At 35.6% G+C, this 20236-nt stretch overlaps 17 non-coding genes across 17 annotated transcripts; all 17 read left to right on the top strand.

Annotated features, from left to right (window-relative positions):
* Window positions 1–1041: 1041 nt before the first annotated feature.
* On the top strand, window positions 1042–1123 carry TRNAL-AAG (transfer RNA leucine (anticodon AAG)). The gene has a single exon. It is a non-coding gene; the product is annotated as a tRNA-Leu (tRNA).
* Window positions 1124–1361: 238 nt separating this feature from the next.
* On the top strand, window positions 1362–1443 carry TRNAL-UAG (transfer RNA leucine (anticodon UAG)). The gene has a single exon. It is a non-coding gene; the product is annotated as a tRNA-Leu (tRNA).
* A 1493-nt stretch (window positions 1444–2936) lies between these two features.
* On the top strand, window positions 2937–3018 carry TRNAL-AAG (transfer RNA leucine (anticodon AAG)). The gene has a single exon. It is a non-coding gene; the product is annotated as a tRNA-Leu (tRNA).
* Window positions 3019–3256: 238 nt separating this feature from the next.
* On the top strand, window positions 3257–3338 carry TRNAL-UAG (transfer RNA leucine (anticodon UAG)). The gene has a single exon. It is a non-coding gene; the product is annotated as a tRNA-Leu (tRNA).
* Window positions 3339–4821: 1483 nt separating this feature from the next.
* On the top strand, window positions 4822–4903 carry TRNAL-AAG (transfer RNA leucine (anticodon AAG)). Its single transcript has one exon. It is a non-coding gene; the product is annotated as a tRNA-Leu (tRNA).
* A 238-nt stretch (window positions 4904–5141) lies between these two features.
* On the top strand, window positions 5142–5223 carry TRNAL-UAG (transfer RNA leucine (anticodon UAG)). The gene has a single exon. It is a non-coding gene; the product is annotated as a tRNA-Leu (tRNA).
* A 1493-nt stretch (window positions 5224–6716) lies between these two features.
* Window positions 6717–6798, top strand: TRNAL-AAG (transfer RNA leucine (anticodon AAG)). The gene has a single exon. It is a non-coding gene; the product is annotated as a tRNA-Leu (tRNA).
* Window positions 6799–7036: 238 nt separating this feature from the next.
* TRNAL-UAG (transfer RNA leucine (anticodon UAG)) lies at window positions 7037–7117 on the top strand. Its single transcript has one exon. It is a non-coding gene; the product is annotated as a tRNA-Leu (tRNA).
* A 1494-nt stretch (window positions 7118–8611) lies between these two features.
* TRNAL-AAG (transfer RNA leucine (anticodon AAG)) lies at window positions 8612–8693 on the top strand. The gene has a single exon. It is a non-coding gene; the product is annotated as a tRNA-Leu (tRNA).
* A 238-nt stretch (window positions 8694–8931) lies between these two features.
* On the top strand, window positions 8932–9013 carry TRNAL-UAG (transfer RNA leucine (anticodon UAG)). The gene has a single exon. It is a non-coding gene; the product is annotated as a tRNA-Leu (tRNA).
* Window positions 9014–10825: 1812 nt separating this feature from the next.
* Window positions 10826–10907, top strand: TRNAL-UAG (transfer RNA leucine (anticodon UAG)). Its single transcript has one exon. It is a non-coding gene; the product is annotated as a tRNA-Leu (tRNA).
* Window positions 10908–12400: 1493 nt separating this feature from the next.
* TRNAL-AAG (transfer RNA leucine (anticodon AAG)) lies at window positions 12401–12482 on the top strand. Its single transcript has one exon. It is a non-coding gene; the product is annotated as a tRNA-Leu (tRNA).
* Window positions 12483–12720: 238 nt separating this feature from the next.
* On the top strand, window positions 12721–12802 carry TRNAL-UAG (transfer RNA leucine (anticodon UAG)). Its single transcript has one exon. It is a non-coding gene; the product is annotated as a tRNA-Leu (tRNA).
* A 1492-nt stretch (window positions 12803–14294) lies between these two features.
* Window positions 14295–14376, top strand: TRNAL-AAG (transfer RNA leucine (anticodon AAG)). The gene has a single exon. It is a non-coding gene; the product is annotated as a tRNA-Leu (tRNA).
* Window positions 14377–14614: 238 nt separating this feature from the next.
* TRNAL-UAG (transfer RNA leucine (anticodon UAG)) lies at window positions 14615–14696 on the top strand. The gene has a single exon. It is a non-coding gene; the product is annotated as a tRNA-Leu (tRNA).
* A 1813-nt stretch (window positions 14697–16509) lies between these two features.
* TRNAI-UAU (transfer RNA isoleucine (anticodon UAU)) lies at window positions 16510–16591 on the top strand. The gene has a single exon. It is a non-coding gene; the product is annotated as a tRNA-Ile (tRNA).
* A 1492-nt stretch (window positions 16592–18083) lies between these two features.
* Window positions 18084–18165, top strand: TRNAL-AAG (transfer RNA leucine (anticodon AAG)). Its single transcript has one exon. It is a non-coding gene; the product is annotated as a tRNA-Leu (tRNA).
* The last annotated feature ends 2071 nt before the right edge of the window (window positions 18166–20236 follow it).

Below are 20236 nucleotides of genomic sequence, written 5' to 3'. Positions count from 1 at the left end.
TGCTTTAATCTTCTTTTGCATTTGTATGAGTGTGTGTTTTTCTGTGTAGGAAAAGACAGATGTTAGAATCATTGCTTTTTTGTGCTTAGAGATTTGTTTATTTTTCAACCTGCACAAATTTTAAAAATAATCCAATGTACTTGTGTACTTATGAGGCATGGGTTCAAATCCAGCTGCTGCCAGTATTAAGAGGTTCTGAAAACCTTTTGATTTTATTCTTATTACTTTGCTTACAGTCAAATTAGCATGTGCTTTAATCTTTTGTATTTGTATGAGTGTGTGCTTTTCCGTTTAGGAAAAGACAGTTGATAGAATCATCGCTTTTTTGTGTTTAGAGATTTGTCTATTTTCCAACATGCACAAGATTGAAATATAGTCTGTTGTAATTGTGTGCTTCTGAGGTGTGGGTTCAAATCCCACAGATGTTAGTAAGAGGAGGTTTTCATAACCTATTGAACGCATTCTTTTATATTGCAAACAGTGAAATTAATGTGTGCTCCAATGTACTTTTGTATTTGTATGATTGTGTACTTTTCTGCCAAGGAAAAGACAGTGGATAGAACCATTGCTTTTTCCTAAGGCCTGTTTCCCACATCCGTTTGTATCCATCAGTCAAAATCCGCCATCTTGCAAAAAAAAGATATGCCATTGTTTTCTCTTTCTCTCTCTCTTTCCCCCCATGGGCTCAAATCCAACTGCTGCCAGTATTAAGAGGTTCTGAAAACCTTTTGATTTTATTCTTATTACTTTGCTTACAGTCAAATTAAGTCTCTCTCTCTCCTTCCCCAGTCAGCGGTTCCTTTAAAATTCTTCCTTTGACTGATTCGATAAAATAACGGTCCGGTGCCAAACGTTGTGATCAGTACAGGAATGGATCCGCTATCCGCCATTATAGCGGATTTTGACTGACCAAAAAAACTGATGTGTGAAACAGGCCTTATATTTAGAAACATGCCCATTTTCCCACATGCACAATTTTAAATGTAGTTAAATGTACTTCACTTACTCTAAGAAAACTTGCTTGAACATGATATAAAATGTGGAAGCATGGCCGAGTGGTCTAAGGTGCTGGATTAAGGCTCCAGTCGCTTTGGAGGCGTGGGTTCAAATCCCACTGCTGCCAATATTATAAGAATTTAAAAACATTTTCATCTTATTGCTTTGCTTTCAGTCAAATTAGCATATGCTTTTATGTACTTTGGTATGAGTGTGTGCTTTTCTGTTTAAGAAAAAACATTTGATAGAATCATTGCTTTCTCCAAATATTTAGATACTTGCCCATATTCCAACATGATCAAGTTTGAAATGTATTCACATGTACTACACTTACTCCAAGGAACTTACATTACGCAGTAAATAATGGTAGCATGGCCGAGCGGTCTAAGGAGCTGGATTTAGGCTCCAGTCTCTTTCGAGGCGTGGGTTCAAATCCCACTGCTGCCAATATTATGAGAATTTAAAAACATTTTCATCTTATTACTTTGCTTTCAGCCAAATTAGCATGTGCTCTTATGTACTTTGTTATGAGTGTGTGCTAAGGCTGTCTGAGGCGTCGGTTCACATCCCACTGCTGCCAGTATTTTAACCTTTTGAACATATTTTAATGATTTTGCTAACACACAAATTAGCATGTGCTTTAACCTTGTTTTGTAGTTGTATAAGCGTGTGCTTTTCTTTTAAGGAAAAGACAGTTTATAGAATCATTGCTTTTTCCTTGAGCATAGAAACTTTCTCATCTTCAAAAATACAGAAATTTAAATATAGTCAAATGTTCTTCAGTTACTTTAAGTAGCTCAGAGGCGTAAGTTGAAATCCTACTGCTGCAACTATTATACGTTTTTGACAACATTTTGATCTTATTGCTATGATTTTGTTAAAAGAATAATTAACATGTGCTTTAATCTTCTTTTGCATTTGTATGAGTGTGTGTTTTTCTGTTTAGGAAAAGACAGATGTTAAAATCATTGCTTTTTTGTGCTTAGAGATTTGTTTATTTTTCAACCTGCACAAATTTTAAAAACAATCCAATGTACTTGTGTACTTATGAGGCATGGGTTCAAATCCAGCTGCTGCCAGTATTAAGAGGTTCTGAAAACCTTTTGATTTTATTCTTATTACTTTGCTTACAGTCAAATTAGCATGTGCTTTAATCTTTTGTATTTGTATGAGTGTGTGCTTTTCCGTTTAGGAAAAGACAGTTGATAGAATCATCGCTTTTTTGTGTTTAGAGATTTCTCTATTTTCCAACATGCACAAGTTTGAAATATAGTCTGTTGTAAGTGTGTGCTTCTGAGGTGTGGGTTCAAATCCCACAGATGTTAGTAAGAGGAGGTTTTCATAACCTATTGAACGCATTCTTTTAAATTGCAAACAGTGAAATTAATGTGTGCTCCAATGTACTTTTGTATTTGTATGATTGTGTACTTTTGTGCTAAGGAAAAGACAGTGGATAGAACCATTGCTTTTTCCTAAGGCCTGTTTCCCACATCTGTTTGTATCCATCAGTCAAAATCCGCCATCTTGCAAAAAAAAGATATGCCATTGTTTTCTCTCTCTCTCTCTCTCTTTCCCCCCATGGGCTCAAATCCAACTGCTGCCAGTATTAAGAGGTTCTGAAGACCTTTTAATTTTATTCTTATTACTTTGCTTACAGTCAAATGAAGTCTCTCTCTCTCCTTCCCCAGTCAGCGGATCCTTTAAAATTATTCCTTTGACTGATTCGATAAAATAACGGTCCGGTGCCAAACGTTGTGATCAGTACAGGAACGGATCCGTTATCCGCCATTATAGCGGATTTTGACTGACCAAAAAAACTGATGTGTGAAGCAGGCCTTATATTTAGAAACATGCCCATTTTCCCACATGCACAATTTTAAATGTAGTTAAATGTACTTCACTTACTCTAAGAAAACTTGCTTGAACATGAAAATAAATGTGGTAACATGGCCGAGCGGTCTAAGGCGCTGGATTAAGGCTCCCGTCTCTTTGGAGGGGTGGGTTCAAATCCCACTGCTGCCAATATTATAAGAAGTTAAAAACATTTTCATCTTATTGCTTTGCTTTCAGTCAAATTAGCATATGCTTTTATGTACTTTGGTCTGAGTGTGTGCTTTTCTGTTTAAGAAAAAACATTTGATAGAATCATTGCTTTCTCCAAATATTTAGATACTTGCCCATATTCCAACATGATCAAGTTTGAAATGTATTCACATGTACTACACTTACTCCAAGGAACTTACATCACAAAGTAAATGATGGTAGCATGGCCGAGCGGTCTAAGGCGCTGGATTTAGGCTCCAGTCTCTTTCGAGGCGTGGGTTCAAATCCCACTGCTGCCAATATTATGAGAATTTAAAAACATTTTCATCTTATTACTTTGATTTCAGCCAAATTAGCATGTGCTCTTATGTACTTTGTTATGAGTGTGTGCTAAGGCTGTCTGAGGCGTCGGTTCAAATCCCACTGCTGCCAGTATTTTAACCTTTTGAACATATTTTTATGATTTTGCTAACACACAAATTAGCATGTGCTTTAACCTTGTTTTGTAGTTGTATAAGCGTGTGCTTTTCTTTTAAGGAAAAGACAGTTTATAGAATCATTGCTTTTTCCTTGAGCATAGAAAATTTCTCATCTTCAAAAATACAGAAATTTAAATATAGTCAAATGTTCTTCAGTTACTTTAAGTAGCTCAGAGGCGTAAGTTGAAATCCTACTGCTGCAACTATTATACGTTTTTGACAACATTTTGATCTTATTGCTATGATTTTGTTAAAAGAATAATTAACATGTGCTTTAATCTTCTTTTGCATTTGTATGAGTGTGTGTTTTTCTGTGTAGGAAAAGACAGATGTTAGAATCATTGCTTTTTTGTGCTTAGAGATTTGTTTATTTTTCAACCTGCACAAATTTTAAAAATAATCCAATGTACTTGTGTACTTATGAGGCATGGGTTCAAATCCAACTGCTGCCAGTATTAAGAGGTTCTGAAAACCTTTTGATTTTATTCTTATTACTTTGCTTACAGTCAAATTAGCATGTGCTTTAATCTTTTGTATTTGTATGAGTGTGTGCTTTTCCGTTTAGGAAAAGACAGTTGATAGAATCATCGCTTTTTTGTGTTTAGAGATTTGTCTATTTTCCAACATGCACAAGATTGAAATATAGTCTGTTGTAATTGTGTGCTTCTGAGGTGTGGGTTCAAATCCCACAGATGTTAGTAAGAGGAGGTTTTCATAATCTATTGAACGCATTCTTTTATATTGCAAACAGTGAAATTAATGTGTGCTCCAATGTACTTTTGTATTTGTATGATTGTGTACTTTTCTGCTAAGGAAAAGGCAGTGGATAGAACCATTGCTTTTTCCTAAGGCCTGTTTCCCACATCCGTTTGTATCCATCAGTCAAAATCCGCCATCTTGCAAAAAAAAGATATGCCATTGTTTTCTCTCTCTCTCTCTCTCTTTCCCCCCATGGGCTCAAATCCAACTGCTGCCAGTATTAAGAGGTTCTGAAAACCTTTTGATTTTATTCTTATTACTTTGCTTACAGTCAAATTAAGTCTCTCCCCAGTCAGCGGTTCCTTTAAAACTATTCCTTTGACTGATTCGATAAAATAACGGTCCGGTGCCAAACGTTGTGATCAGTACAGGAACGGATCCATTATCCGCCATTATAGCGGATTTTGACTGACCAAAAAAACTGATGTGTGAAGCAGGCCTTATATTTAGAAACATGCCCATTTTCCCACATGCACAATTTTAAATGTAGTTAAATGTACTTCACTTACTCTAAGAAAACTTGCTTGAACATGAAAAAAAATGTGGTAGCATGGCCGAGCGGACTAAGTCGCTGGATTAAGGCTCCAGTCTCTTTGGAGGCGTGGGTTCAAATCCCACTGCTGCCAATATTATAAGAATTTAAAAACATTTTCATCTTATTGCTTTGCTTTCAGTCAAATTAGCATATGCTTTTATGTACTTTGGTCTGAGTGTGTGCTTTTCTGTTTAAGAAAAAACATTTGATAGAATCATTGCTTTCTCCAAATATTTAGATACTTGCCCATATTACAACATGATCAAGTTTGAAATGTATTCACATGTACTACACTTACTCCAAGGAACTTACATCACACAGTAAATGATGGTAGCATAGCCGAGCGGTCTAAGGCGCTGGATTTAGGCTCCAGTCTCTTTCGAGGCGTGGGTTCAAATCCCACTGCTGCCAATATTATGAGAATTTAAAAACATTTTTATCTTAATACTTTGCTTTCAGCCAAATTAGCATGTGCTTTTATGTACTTTGTTATGAGTGTGTGCTAAGGCTGTCTGAGGCGTCGGTTCAAATCCCACTGCTGCCAGTATTTTAACCTTTTGAACATATTTTTATGATTTTGCTAACACACAAATTAGCATGTGCTTTAACCTTGTTTTGTAGTTGTATAAGCGTGTGCTTTTCTTTTAAGGAAAAGACAGTTTATAGAATCATTGCTTTTTCCTTGAGCATAGAAAATTTCTCATCTTCAAAAATACAGAAATTTAAATATAGTCAAATGTTCTTCAGTTACTTTAAGTAGCTCAGAGGCGTAAGTTGAAATCCTACTGCTGCAACTATTATACGTTTTTGACAACATTTTGATCTTATTGCTATGATTTTGTTAAAAGAATAATTAACATGTGCTTTAATCTTCTTTTGCATTTGTATGAGTGTGTGTTTTTCTGTGTAGGAAAAGACAGATGTTAGAATCATTGCTTTTTTGTGCTTAGAGATTTGTTTATTTTTCAACCTGCACAAATTTTAAAAATAATACAATGTACTTGTGTACTTATGAGGCATGGGTTCAAATCCAACTGCTGCCAGTATTAAGAGGTTCTGAAAACCTTTTGATTTTATTCTTATTACTTTGCTTACAGTCAAATTAGCATGTGCTTTAATCTTTTGTATTTGTATGAGTGTGTGCTTTTCCGTTTAGGAAAAGACAGTTGATAGAATCATCGCTTTTTTGTGTTTAGAGATTTGTCTATTTTCCAACATGCACAAGATTGAAATATAGTCTGTTGTAATTGTGTGCTTCTGAGGTGTGGGTTCAAATCCCACAGATGTTAGTAAGAGGAGGTTTTCATAACCTATTGAACGCATTCTTTTATATTGCAAACAGTGAAATTAATGTGTGCTCCAATGTACTTTTGTATTTGTATGATTGTGTACTTTTCTGCCAAGGAAAAGACAGTGGATAGAACCATTGCTTTTTCCTAAGGCCTGTTTCCCACATCCGTTTGTATCCATCAGTCAAAATCCGCCATCTTGCAAAAAAAAGATATGCCATTGTTTTCTCTTTCTCTCTCTCTCTTTCCCCCCATGGGCTCAAATCCAACTGCTGCCAGTATTAAGAGGTTCTGAAAACCTTATGATTTTATTCTTATTACTTTGCTCACAGTCAAATTAAGTCTCTCTCTCTCCTTCCCCAGTCAGCGGTTCCTTTAAAATTCTTCCTTTGACTGATTCGATAAAATAACGGTCGGGTGCCAAACGTTGTGATCAGTACAGGAATGGATCCGCTATCCGCCATTATAGCGGATTTTGACTGACCAAAAAAACTGATGTGTGAAACAGGCCTTATATTTAGAAACATGCCCATTTTCCCACATGCACAATTTTAAATGTAGTTAAATGTACTTCACTTACTCTAAGAAAACTTGCTTGAACATGAAATAAAATGTGGAAGCATGGCCGAGCGGTCTAAGGTGCTGGATTAAGGCTCCAGTCGCTTTGGAGGCGTGGGTTCAAATCCCACTGCTGCCAATATTATAAGAATTTAAAAACATTTTCATCTTATTGCTTTGCTTTCAGTCAAATTAGCATATGCTTTTATGTACTTTGGTATGAGTGTGTGCTTTTCTGTTTAAGAAAAAACATTTGATAGAATCATTGCTTTCTCCAAATATTTAGATACTTGCCCATATTCCAACATGATCAAGTTTGAAATGTATTCACATGTACTACACTTACTCCAAGGAACTTACATCACACAGTAAATAATGGTAGCATGGCCGAGCGGTCTAAGGCGCTGGATTTAGGCTCCAGTCTCTTTCGAGGCGTGGGTTAAATCCCACTGCTGCCAATATTATGAGAATTTAAAAACATTTTCATCTTATTACTTTGCTTTCAGCCAAATTAGCATGTGCTCTTATGTACTTTGTTATGAGTGTGTGCTAAGGCTGTCTGAGGCGTCGGTTCAAATTCCACTGCTGCAAGTATTTTTACCTTTTGAACATATTTTTATGATTTTGCTAACACACAAATTAGCATGTGCTTTAACCTTGTTTTGTAGTTGTATAAGCGTGTGCTTTTCTTTTAAGGAAAAGACAGTTTATAGAATCATTGCTTTTTCCTTGAGCATAGAAACTTTCTCATCTTCAAAAATACAGAAATTTAAATATAGTCAAATGTTCTTCAGTTACTTTAAGTAGCTCAGAGGCGTAAGTTGAAATCCTACTGCTGCAACTATTATACGTTTTTGACAACATTTTGATCTTATTGCTATGATTTTGTTAAAAGAATAATTAACATGTGCTTTAATCTTCTTTTGCATTTGTATGAGTGTGTTTTTTTCTGTTTAGGAAAAGACAGATGTTAGAATCATTGCTTTTTTGTGCTTAGAGATTTGTTTATTTTTCAACCTGCACAAATTTTAAAAATAATCCAATGTACTTGTGTACTTATGAGGCATGGGTTCAAATCCAACTGCTGCCAGTATTAAGAGTTTCTGAAAACCTTTTGATTTTATTCTTATTACTTTGCTTACAGTCAAATTAGCATGTGCTTTAATCTTTTGTATTTGTATGAGTGTGTGCTTTTCCGTTTAGGAAAAGACAGTTGATAGAATCATCGCTTTTTTGTGTTTAGAGATTTGTCTATTTTCCAACATGCACAAGTTTGAAATATAGTCTGTTGTAATTGTGTGCTTCTGAGGTGTGGGTGCAAATCCCACAGATGTTAGTAAGAGGAGGTTTTCATAACCTATTGAACGCATTCTTTTATATTGCAAACAGTGAAATTAATGTGTGCTCCAATGTACTTTTGTATTTGTATGATTGTGTACTTTTCTGCTAAGGAAAAGACAGTGGATAGAACCATTGCTTTTTCCTAAGGCCTGTTTCCCACATCCGTTTGTATCCATCAGTCAAAATCCGCCATCGTGCAAAAAAAAGATATGCCATTTTTTTCTCTCTCTCTCTCTCTCTTTCCCCCCCATGGGCTCAAATCCAACTGCTGCCAGTATTAAGAGGTTCTGAAAACCTTTTAATTTTATTTTTATTACTTTGCTTACAGTCAAATTAAGTCTCTCTCTCTCCTTCCCCAGTCAGCGGTTCCTTTAAAATTATTCCTTTGACTGATTCGATAAAATAACGGTCCGGTGCCAAACGTTGTGATCAGTACAGGAACGGATCCGTTATCCGCCATTATAGCGGATTTTGACTGACCAAAAAAACTGATGTGTGAAGCAGGCCTTATATTTAGAAACATGCCCATTTTCCCACATGCACAATTTTAAATGTAGTTAAATGTACTTCACTTACTCTAAGAAAACTTGCTTGAACATGAAAAAAAATGTGGTAGCATGGCCGAGCGGTCTAAGGCGCTGGAATAAGGCTCCAGTCTCTTTGGAGGCGTGGGTTCAAAACCCACTGCTGCCAATATTATAAGAAGTTAAAAACATTTTCATCTTATTGCTTTGCTTTCAGTCAAATTAGCATATGCTTTTATGTACTTTGGTATGAGTGTGTGCTTTTCTGTTTAAGAAAAAACATTTGATAGAATCATTGCTTTCTCCAAATATTTAGATACTTGTCCATATTCCAACATTATCAAGTTTGAAATGTATTCACATGTACTACACTTACTCCAAGGAACTTACATCACACAGTAAATGATGGTAGCATGGCCGAGCGGTCTAAGGCGCTGGTTTTAGGCTCCAGTCTCTTTTGAGGCGTGGGTTCAAGTCCCACTGCTGCCAATATTATGAGAAATTAAAAACATTTTCATCTTATTACTTTGCTTTCAGCCAAATTAGCATGTGCTCTTATGTACTTTGTTATGAGTGTGTGCTAAGGCAGTCTGAGGCGTCGGTTCAAATCCCACTGCTGCCAGTATTTTAACCTTTTGAACATATTTTTATCATTTTGCTAACACACAAATTAGCATGTGCTTTAACCTTGTTTTGTAGTTGTATAAGCGTGTGCTTTTCTTTTAAGGAAAAGACAGTTTATAGAATCATTGCTATTTCCTTGAGCATAGAAACTTTCTCATCTTCAAAAATACAGAAATTTAAATATAGTCAAATGTTCTTCAGTTACTTTAAGTAGCTCAGAGGCGTAAGTTGAAATCCTACTGCTGCAACTATTATACTTTTTTGACAACATTTTGATCTTATTGCTATGATTTTGTTAAAAGAATAATTAACATGTGCTTTAATCTTCTTTTGCATTTGTATGAGTGTGTGTTTTTCTGTTTAGGAAAAGACAGATGTTAGAATCATTGCTTTTTTGTGCTTAGAGATTTTTTTATTTTTCAACCTGCACAAATTTTAAAAATAATCCAATGTACTTGTGTACTTATGAGGCATGGGTTCAAATCCAACTGCTGCCAGTATTAAGAGATTCTGAAAACCTTTTGATTTTATTCTTATTACTTTGCTTACAGTCAAATTAGCATGTGCTTTAATCTTTTGTATTTGTATGAGTGTGTGCTTTTCCGTTTAGGAAAAGACAGTTGATTAAATCATCACTTTTTTGTGTTTAGAGATTTGTCTATTTTCCAACATGCACAAGTTTGAAATATAGTCTGTTGTAATTGTGTGCTTCTGAGGTGTGGGTTCAAATCCCACAGATGTTAGTAAGAGGAGGTTTTCATAAGCTATTGAACACATTCTTTTATATTGCAAACAGTGAAATTAATGTGTGCTCCAATGTACTTTTGTATTTGTATGATTGTGTACTTTTCTGCTAAGGAAAAGACAGTGGATAGAACCATTGCTTTTTCCTAAGGCCTGTTTCCCACATCCGTTTGTATCCATCAGTCAAAATCCGCCATCTTGCAAAAAAAAGATATGCCATTGTTTTCTCTCTCTCTCTCTCTTTCCCCCCATGGGCTCAAATCCAACTGCTGCCAGTATTAAGAGGTTCTGAAAACCTTTTGATTTTATTCTTATTACTTTGCTTACAGTCAAATTAAGTCTCTCTCTCTCCTTCCCCAGTCAGCGGTTCCTTTAAAATTCTTCCTTTGACTGATTCGATAAAATAACGGTCGGGTGCCAAACGTTGTGATCAGTACAGGAATGGATCCGTTATCCGCCATTATAGCGGATTTTGATTGACCAAAAAAAACTGATGTGTGAAGCAGGCCTTATATTTAGAAACATGCCCATTTTCCCACATGCACAATTTTAAATGTAGTTAAATGTACTTCACTTACTCTAAGAAAACTTGCTTGAACATGAAAAAAAATATGGTAGAATTGTCGAGTGGTCTAAGGCGCTGGATTAAGGCTCCAGTCTCTTTGGAGGCGTGGTTTCAAATCCCACTGCTGCCAATATTATAAGAATTTAAAAACATTTTCATCTTATTGCTTTGCTTTCAGTCAAATTAGCATATGCTTTTATATACTTTGGTATGAGTGTGTGCTTTTCTGTTTAAGAAAAAACATTTGATAGAATCATTGCTTTCTCCAAATATTTAGATACTTGCCCATATTCCAACATGATCAAGTTTGAAATGTATTCACATGTACTACACTTACTCCAAGGAACTTACATTACGCAGTAAATAATGGTAGCATGGCCGAGCGGTCTAAGGAGCTGGATTTAGGCTCCAGTCTCTTTCGAGGCGTGGGTTCAAATCCCACTGCTGCCAATATTATGAGAATTTAAAAACATTTTCATCTTATTACTTTGCTTTCAGCCAAATTAGCATGTGCTCTTATGTACTTTGTTATGAGTGTGTGCTAAGGCTGTCTGAGGCGTCGGTTCAAATCCCACTGCTGCCAGTATTTTAACCTTTTGAACATATTTTTATGATTTTGCTAACACACAAATTAGCATGTGCTTTAACCTTGTTTTGTAGTTGTATAAGCGTGTGCTTTTCTTTTAAGGAAAAGACAGTTTATAGAATCATTGCTTTTTCCTTGAGCATAGAAAATTTCTCATCTTCAAAAATACAGAAATTTAAATATAGTCAAATGTTCTTCAGTTACTTTAAGTAGCTCAGAGGCGTAAGTTGAAATCCTACTGCTACAACTATTATACGTTTTTGACAACATTTTGATCTTATTGCTATGATTTTGTTAAAAGAATAATTAACATGTGCTTTAATCTTCTTTTGCATTTGTATGAGTGTGTGTTTTTCTGTGTAGGAAAAGACAGATGTTAGAATCATTGCTTTTTTGTGCTTAGAGATTTGTTTATTTTTCAACCTGCACAAATTTTAAAAATAATCCAATGTACTTGTGTACTTATGAGGCATGGGTTCAAATCCAACTGCTGCCAGTATTAAGAGGTTCTGAAAACCTTTTGATTTTATTCTTATTACTTTGCTTACAGTCAAATTAGCATGTGCTTTAATCTTTTGTATTTGTATGAGTGTGTGCTTTTCCGTTTAGGAAAAGACAGTTGATAGAATCATCGCTTTTTTGTGTTTAGAGATTTGTCTATTTTCCAACATGCACAAGATTGAAATATAGTCTGTTGTAATTGTGTGCTTCTGAGGTGTGGGTTCAAATCCCACAGATGTTAGTAAGAGGAGGTTTTCATAATCTATTGAACGCATTCTTTTATATTGCAAACAGTGAAATTAATGTGTGCTCCAATGTACTTTTGTATTTGTATGATTGTGTACTTTTCTGCTAAGGAAAAGACAGTGGATAGAACCATTGCTTTTTCCTAAGGCCTGTTTCCCACATCCGTTTGTATCCATCAGTCAAAATCCGCCATCTTGCAAAAAAAAGATATGCCATTGTTTTCTCTCTCTCTCTCTCTCTTTCCCCCCATGGGCTCAAATACAACTGCTGCCAGTATTTAGAGGTTCTGAAAACCTTTTGATTTTATTCTTATTACTTTGCTTACAGTCAAATTAAGTCTCTCTCTCTCCTTCCCCAGTCAGCGGTTCCTTTAAAACTATTCCTTTGACTGATTCGATAAAATAACGGTCCGGTGCCAAACGTTGTGATCAGTACAGGAACGGATCCGTTATCCGCCATTATAGCGGATTTTGACTGATCAAAAAAACTGATGTGTGAAGCAGGCCTTATATTTAGAAACATGCCCATTTTCCCACATGCACAATTTTAAATGTAGTTAAATGTACTTCACTTACTCTAAGAAAACTTGCTTGAACGTGAAAAAAAATGTGGTAGCATGGCCGAGCGGACTAAGGCGCTGGATTAAGGCTCCAGTCTCTTTGGAGGCGTGGGTTCAAATCCCACTGCTGCCAATATTATAAGAATTTAAAAACATTTTCATCTTATTGCTTTGCTTTCAGTCAAATTAGCATATGCTTTTATGTACTTTGGTCTGAGTGTGTGCTTTTCTGTTTAAGAAAAAACATTTGATAGAATCATTGCTTTCTCCAAATATTTAGATACTTGCCCATATTACAACATGATCAAGTTTGAAATGTATTCACATGTACTACACTTACTCCAAGGAACTTACATGACACAGTAAATGATGGTAGCATGGCCGAGCGGTCTAAGGCGCTGGATTTAGGCTCCAGTCTCTTTCGAGGCGTGGGTTCAAATCCCACTGCTGCCAATATTATGAGAATTTAAAAACATTTTCATCTTATTACTTTGCTTTCAGCCAAATTAGCATGTGCTCTTATGTACTTTGTTATGAGTGTGTGCTAAGGCTGTCTGAGGCGTCGGTTCAAATCCCACTGCTGCCAGTATTTTTACCTTTTGAACATATTTTTATGATTTTGCTAACACACAAATTAGCATGTGCTTTAACCTTGTTTTGTAGTTGTATAAGCGTGTGCTTTTCTTTTAAGGAAAAGACAGTTTATAGAATCATTGCTTTTTCCTTGAGCATAGAAACTTTCTCATCTTCAAAAATACAGAAATTTAAATATAGTCAAATGTTCTTCAGTTACTTTAAGTAGCTCAGAGGCGTAAGTTGAAATCCTACTGCTGCAACTATTATACGTTTTTGACAACATTTTGATCTTATTGCTATGATTTTGTTAAAAGAATAATTAACATGTGCTTTAATCTTCTTTTGCATTTGTATGAGTGTGTTTTTTTCTGTTTAGGAAAAGACAGATGTTAGAATCATTGCTTTTTTGTGCTTAGAGATTTGTTTATTTTTCAACCTGCACAAATTTTAAAAATAATCCAATGTACTTGTGTACTTATGAGGCATGGGTTCAAATCCAACTGCTGCCAGTATTAAGAGTTTCTGAAAACCTTTTGATTTTATTCTTATTACTTTGCTTACAGTCAAATTAGCATGTGCTTTAATCTTTTGTATTTGTATGAGTGTGTGCTTTTCCGTTTAGGAAAAGACAGTTGATAGAATCATCGCTTTTTTGTGTTTAGAGATTTGTCTATTTTCCAACATGCACAAGTTTGAAATATAGTCTGTTGTAATTGTGTGCTTCTGAGGTGTGGGTGCAAATCCCACAGATGTTAGTAAGAGGAGGTTTTCATAACCTATTGAACGCATTCTTTTATATTGCAAACAGTGAAATTAATGTGTGCTCCAATGTACTTTTGTATTTGTATGATTGTGTACTTTTCTGCTAAGGAAAAGACAGTGGATAGAACCATTGCTTTTTCCTAAGGCCTGTTTCCCACATCCGTTTGTATCCATCAGTCAAAATCCGCCATCGTGCAAAAAAAAGATATGCCATTTTTTTCTCTCTCTCTCTCTCTTTCCCCCCCATGGGCTCAAATCCAACTGCTGCCAGTATTAAGAGGTTCTGAAAACCTTTTAATTTTATTTTTATTACTTTGCTTACAGTCAAATTAAGTCTCTCTCTCTCCTTCCCCAGTCAGCGGTTCCTTTAAAATTATTCCTTTGACTGATTCGATAAAATAACGGTCCGGTGCCAAACGTTGTGATCAGTACAGGAACGGATCCGTTATCCGCCATTATAGCGGATTTTGACTGACCAAAAAAACTGATGTGTGAAGCAGGCCTTATATTTAGAAACATGCCCATTTTCCCACATGCACAATTTTAAATGTAGTTAAATGTACTTCACTTACTCTAAGAAAACTTGCTTGAACATGAAAAAAAATGTGGTAGCATGGCCGAGCGGTCTAAGGCGCTGGAATAAGGCTCCAGTCTCTTTGGAGGCGTGGGTTCAAAACCCACTGCTGCCAATATTATAAGAAGTTAAAAACATTTTCATCTTATTGCTTTGCTTTCAGTCAAATTAGCATATGCTTTTATGTACTTTGGTATGAGTGTGTGCTTTTCTGTTTAAGAAAAAACATTTGATAGAATCATTGCTTTCTCCAAATATTTAGATACTTGCCCATATTCCAACATTATCAAGTTTGAAATGTATTCACATGTACTACACTTACTCCAAGGAACTTACATCACACAGTAAATGATGGTAGCATGGCCGAGCGGTCTAAGGCGCTGGTTTTAGGCTCCAGTCTCTTTCGAGGCGTGGGTTCAAGTCCCACTGCTGCCAATATTATGAGAAATTAAAAACATTTTCATCTTATTACTTTGCTTTCAGCCAAATTAGCATGTGCTCTTATGTACTTTGTTATGAGTGTGTGCTAAGGCAGTCTGAGGCGTCGGTTCAAATCCCACTGCTGCCAGTATTTTAACCTTTTGAACATATTTTTATCATTTTGCTAACACACAAATTAGCATGTGCTTTAACCTTGTTTTGTAGTTGTATAAGCGTGTGCTTTTCTTTTAAGGAAAAGACAGTTTATAGAATCATTGCTATTTCCTTGAGCATAGAAACTTTCTCATCTTCAAAAATACAGAAATTTAAATATAGTCAAATGTTCTTCAGTTACTTTAAGTAGCTCAGAGGCGTAAGTTGAAATCCTACTGCTGCAACTATTATACTTTTTTGACAACATTTTGATCTTATTGCTATGATTTTGTTAAAAGAATAATTAACATGTGCTTTAATCTTCTTTTGCATTTGTATGAGTGTGTGTTTTTCTGTTTAGGAAAAGACAGATGTTAGAATCATTGCTTTTTTGTGCTTAGAGATTTTTTTATTTTTCAACCTGCACAAATTTTAAAAATAATCCAATGTACTTGTGTACTTATGAGGCATGGGTTCAAATCCAACTGCTGCCAGTATTAAGAGATTCTGAAAACCTTTTGATTTTATTCTTATTACTTTGCTTACAGTCAAATTAGCATATGCTTTAATCTTTTGTATTTGTATGAGTGTGTGCTTTTCCGTTTAGGAAAAGACAGTTGATTAAATCATCACTTTTTTGTGTTTAGAGATTTGTCTATTTTCCAACATGCACAAGTTTGAAATATAGTCTGTTGTAATTGTGTGCTTCTGAGGTGTGGGTTCAAATCCCTCAGATGTTAGTAAGAGGAGGTTTTCATAAGCTATTGAACACATTCTTTTATATTGCAAACAGTGAAATTAATGTGTGCTCCAATGTACTTTTGTATTTGTATGATTGTGTACTTTTCTGCCAAGGAAAAGACAGTGGATAGAACCATTGCTTTTTCCTAAGGCCTGTTTCCCACATCCGTTTGTATCCATCAGTCAAAATCCGCCATCTTGCAAAAAAAAGATATGCCATTGTTTTCTCTCTCTCTCTCTCTCTTTCCCCCCATGGGCTCACATCCAACTGCTGCCAGTATTAAGAGGTTCTGAAAACCTTTTGATTTTATTCTTATTACTTTGCTTACAGTCAAATTAAGTCTCTCTCTCTCCTTCCCCAGTCAGCGGTTCCTTTAAAATTCTTCCTTTGACTGATTCGATAAAATAACGGTCCGGTGCCAAACGTTGTGATCAGTACAGGAATGGATCCGTTATCCGCCATTATAGCGGATTTTGACTGACCAAAAAAACTGATGTGTGAAGCAGGCCTTATATTTAGAAACATGCCTATTTTCCCACATGCACAATTTTAAATGTAGTTAAATGTTCTTCACTTACTCTAAGAAAACTTGCTTGAACATGAAATAAAATGTGGTAGCATGGCCGAGCCGTCTAAGGTGCTGGATTAAGGCTCCAGTTGCTTTGGAGAAGTGGGTTCAAATCCCACTGCTGCCAATATTATAAGAATTTAAAAACATTTTCATCTTATTGCTTTGCTTTCAGTCAAATTAGCATATGCTTTTATGTACTTTGGTATGAGTGTGTGCTTTTCTGTTTAAGAAAAAACATTTGATAGAATCATTGCTTTCTCCAAATATTTAGATACTTGCCCATATTCCAACATTATCAAGTTTGAAATGTATTCACATGTACTACACTTACTCCAAGGAACTTACATCACACAGTAAACAATGGTAGCATGGCCGAGCGGTCTAAGGCGCTGGATTTATGCTCCAGTCTCTTTCGAGGCGTGGGTTCAAATCCCACTGCTGGCAATATTCTGAGAATTTAAAAACATTTTCATCTTATTACTTTGCTTTCAGCCAAATTAGCATGTGCTCTTATGTACTTTGTTATAAGTGTGTGCTAAGGCTGTCTGAGGCGTCGGTTCAAATCCCACTGCTGCCAGTATTTTAACCTTTTGAACATATTTTTATGATTTTGCTAACACACAAATTAGCATGTGCTTTAACCTTGTTTTGTAGTTGTATAAGCGTGTGCTTTTCTTTTAAGGAAAAGACAGTTTATAGAATCATTGCTTTTTCCTTGAGCATAGAAACTTTCTCATCTTCAAAAATACAGAAATTTAAATATAGTCAAATGTTCTTCAGTTACTTTAAGTAGCTCAGAGGCGTAAGTTGAAATCCTACTGCTGCAACTATTATACGTTTTTGACAACATTTTGATCTTATTGCTATGATTTTGTTAAAAGAATAATTAACATGTGCTTTAATCTTCTTTTGCATTTGTATGAGTGTGTGTTTTTCTGTTTAGGAAAAGACAGATGTTAGAATCATTGCTTTTTTGTGCTTAGAGATTTGATTATTTTTCAACCTGCACAAATTTTAAAAATAATCCAATGTACTTGTGTACTTATGAGGCATGGGTTCAAATCCAGCTGCTGCCAGTATTAAGAGGTTCTGAAAACCTTTTGATTTTATTCTTATTACTTTGCTTACAGTCAAATTAGCATGTGCTTTAATCTTTTGTATTTGTATGAGTGTGTGCTTTTCCGTTTAGGAAAAGACAGTTGATAGAATCATCGCTTTTTTGTGTTTAGAGATTTGTCTATTTTCCAACATGCACAAGTTTCAAATATAGTCTGTTGTAATTGTGTGCTTCTGAGGTGTGGGTTCAAATCCCACAGATGTTAGTAAGAGGAGGTTTTCATAACCTATTGAACGCATTCTTTTACATTGCAAACAGTGAAATTAATGTGTGCTCCAATGTACTTTTGTAATTGTATGATTGTGTACTTTTCTGCTAAGGAAAAGACAGTGGATAGAACCATTGCTTTTTCCTAAGGCCTGTTTCCCACATCCGTTTGTATCCATCAGTCAAAATCCGCCATCTTGCAAAAAAAAGATATGCCATTGTTTTCTCTCTCTCTCTCTCTTTCCCCCCCATGGGCTCAAATCCAACTGCTGCCAGTATTAAGAGGTTCTGAAAACCTTTTGATTTTATTCTTATTACTTTGCTTACAGTCAAATTAAGTCTCTCTCTCTCCTTCCCCAGTCAGCGGTTCCTTTAAAATTCTTCCTTTGACTGATTCGATAAAATAACGGTCCGGTGCCAAATGTTGTGATCAGTACAGGAACGGATCCGTTATCCGCCATTATAGCGGATTTTGACTGACCAAAAAAACTGATGTGTGAAGCAGGTCTTATATTTAGAAACATGCCCATTTTCCCACATGCACAATTTTAAATGTAGTTAAATATACTTCACTTACTCTAAGAAAACTTGCTTGAACATGAAAGAAAATATTGTAGCATGGCCGAGCGGTCTAAGGTGCTGGATTAAGGCTGCAGTCTCTTTGGAGGCGTGGGTTCAAATCCCACTGCTGCCAATATTATAAGAATTTAAAAACATTTTCATCTTATTGCTTTGCTTTCAGTCAAATTAGCATATGCTTTTATGTACTTTGGTATGAGTGTGTGTTTTTCTGTTTAAGAAAAAACATTTGATAGAATCATTCCTTTCTCCAAATATTTAGATACTTGCCCATATTCCAACATGATCAAGTTTGAAATGTATTCACATGTACTACACTTACTGCAAGGAACTTACATCACACAATAAATAATGGTAGCATGGCCGAGCTGTCTAAGGTGATGGATTTAGGCTCCAGTCTCTTTCGAAGCGTGGGTTTAAATCCCACTGCTGCCAATATTATGAGAATTTAAAAACATTTTCATCTTATTACTTTGCTTTCAGCCAAATTAGCATGTGCTCTTATGTACTTTGTTATGAGTGTGTGCTAAGGCTGTCTGAGGCGTCAGTTCAAATCCCACTGCTGCCAGTATTTTAACCTTTTGAACATATTTTTATGATTTTGCTAACACACAAATTAGCATGTGCTTTAACCTTGTTTTGTAGTTGTATAAGCGTGTGCTTTTCTTTTAAGGAAAAGACAGTTTATAGAATCATTGCTTTTTCCTTGAGCATAGAAACTTTCTCATCTTCAAAAATACAGAAATTTAAATATAGTCAAATGTTCTTCAGTTACTTTAAGTAGCTCAGAGGCGTAAGTTGAAATCCTACTGCTGCAACTATTATACGTTTTTGACAACATTTTGATCTTATTGCTATGATTTTGTTAAAAGAATAATTAAAATGTGCTTTAATCTTCTTTTGCATTTGTATGAGTGTGTGTTTTTCTGTTTAGGAAAAGACAGATGTTAGAATCATTGCTTTTTTGTGCTTAGAGATTTGTTTATTTTTCAACCTGCACAAATTTTAAAAATAATCCAATGTACTTGTGTACTTATGAGGCATGGGTTCAAATCCAACTGCTGCCAGTATTAAGAGGTTCTGAAAACCTTTTGATTTTATTCTTATTACTTTGCTTACAGTCAAATTAGCATGTGCTTTAATCTTTTGTATTTGTATGAGTGTGTGCTTTTCCGTTTAGGAAAAGACAGTTGATAGAATCATCGCTTTTTTGTGTTTAGAGATTTGTCTATTTTCCAACATGCACAAGTTTGAAATATAGTCTGTTGTAATTGTGTGCTTCTGAGGTGTGGGTTCAAATCCCACATATGTTAGCAAGAGGAGGTTTTCATAACCTATTGAACGCATTCTTTTCTATTGCAAACAGTGAAATTAATGTGTGCTCCAATGTACTTTTGTATTTGTATGATTGTGTACTTTTCTGCTAAGGAAAAGACAGTGGATAGAATCATTGCTTTTTCCTAAGGCCTGTTTCCCACATCCGTTTGTGTCCATCAGTCAAAATCCGCCATCTTGCAAAAAAAGATATGCCATTGTTTTCTCTCTCTCTCTCTCTTTCCCCCCATGGGCTCAAATCCAACTGCTGCCAGTATTAAGAGGTTCTGAAAACCTTTTGATTTTATTCTTATTACTTTGCTTACAGTCAAATTAAGTCTCTCTCTCTCTCTCCTTCCCCAGTCAGCGGTTCCTTTAAAATTCTTCCTTTGACTGATTCGATAAAATAACGGTCCGGTGCCAAACGTTGTGATCAGTACAGGAATGGATCCGTTATCCGCCATTATAGCGGATTTTAAGAAGGAATTTTTATGGATTAACCGTGCGCTGCCAGACCATCACTCCTCACAAGTTGTGTGCTTTAAAACATTTAATTCCCAACGCGTTTCAAAGTTAAAAACTTCTTCCTCAGGGGATGACATGTAGGTACATGTCATCCCCTGAGGAAGAAGTTTTTAACTTTGAAACGCGTTGGGAATTAAATGTTTTAAAGCACACAACTTGTGAGGAGAGATGGTCTGGCAGCGCACGGTTAATCCATAAAAATTCCTTCTTTGAATCTGATGATCTATGGCCACGGCGTGGTCATTTGGATGTGCAGCAAGCTGACTTTGTTCCTTTATGCTTAATACTCTCCTACACAGGGTGAGTATAACTTATTGTTTTATATTCTTATTTTCTCGGGTAAGACC

Source organism: Dendrobates tinctorius, unplaced genomic scaffold, assembly GCF_039654945.1.
Source record: "Dendrobates tinctorius isolate UK_male_01 unplaced genomic scaffold, ASM3965494v1 ptg000047l, whole genome shotgun sequence".
NCBI lineage: Eukaryota > Metazoa > Chordata > Amphibia > Anura > Dendrobatidae > Dendrobates > Dendrobates tinctorius.
Note: the sequence above shows the minus strand (reverse complement) of the source record. Positions and strands in the feature narration are given on the sequence as shown.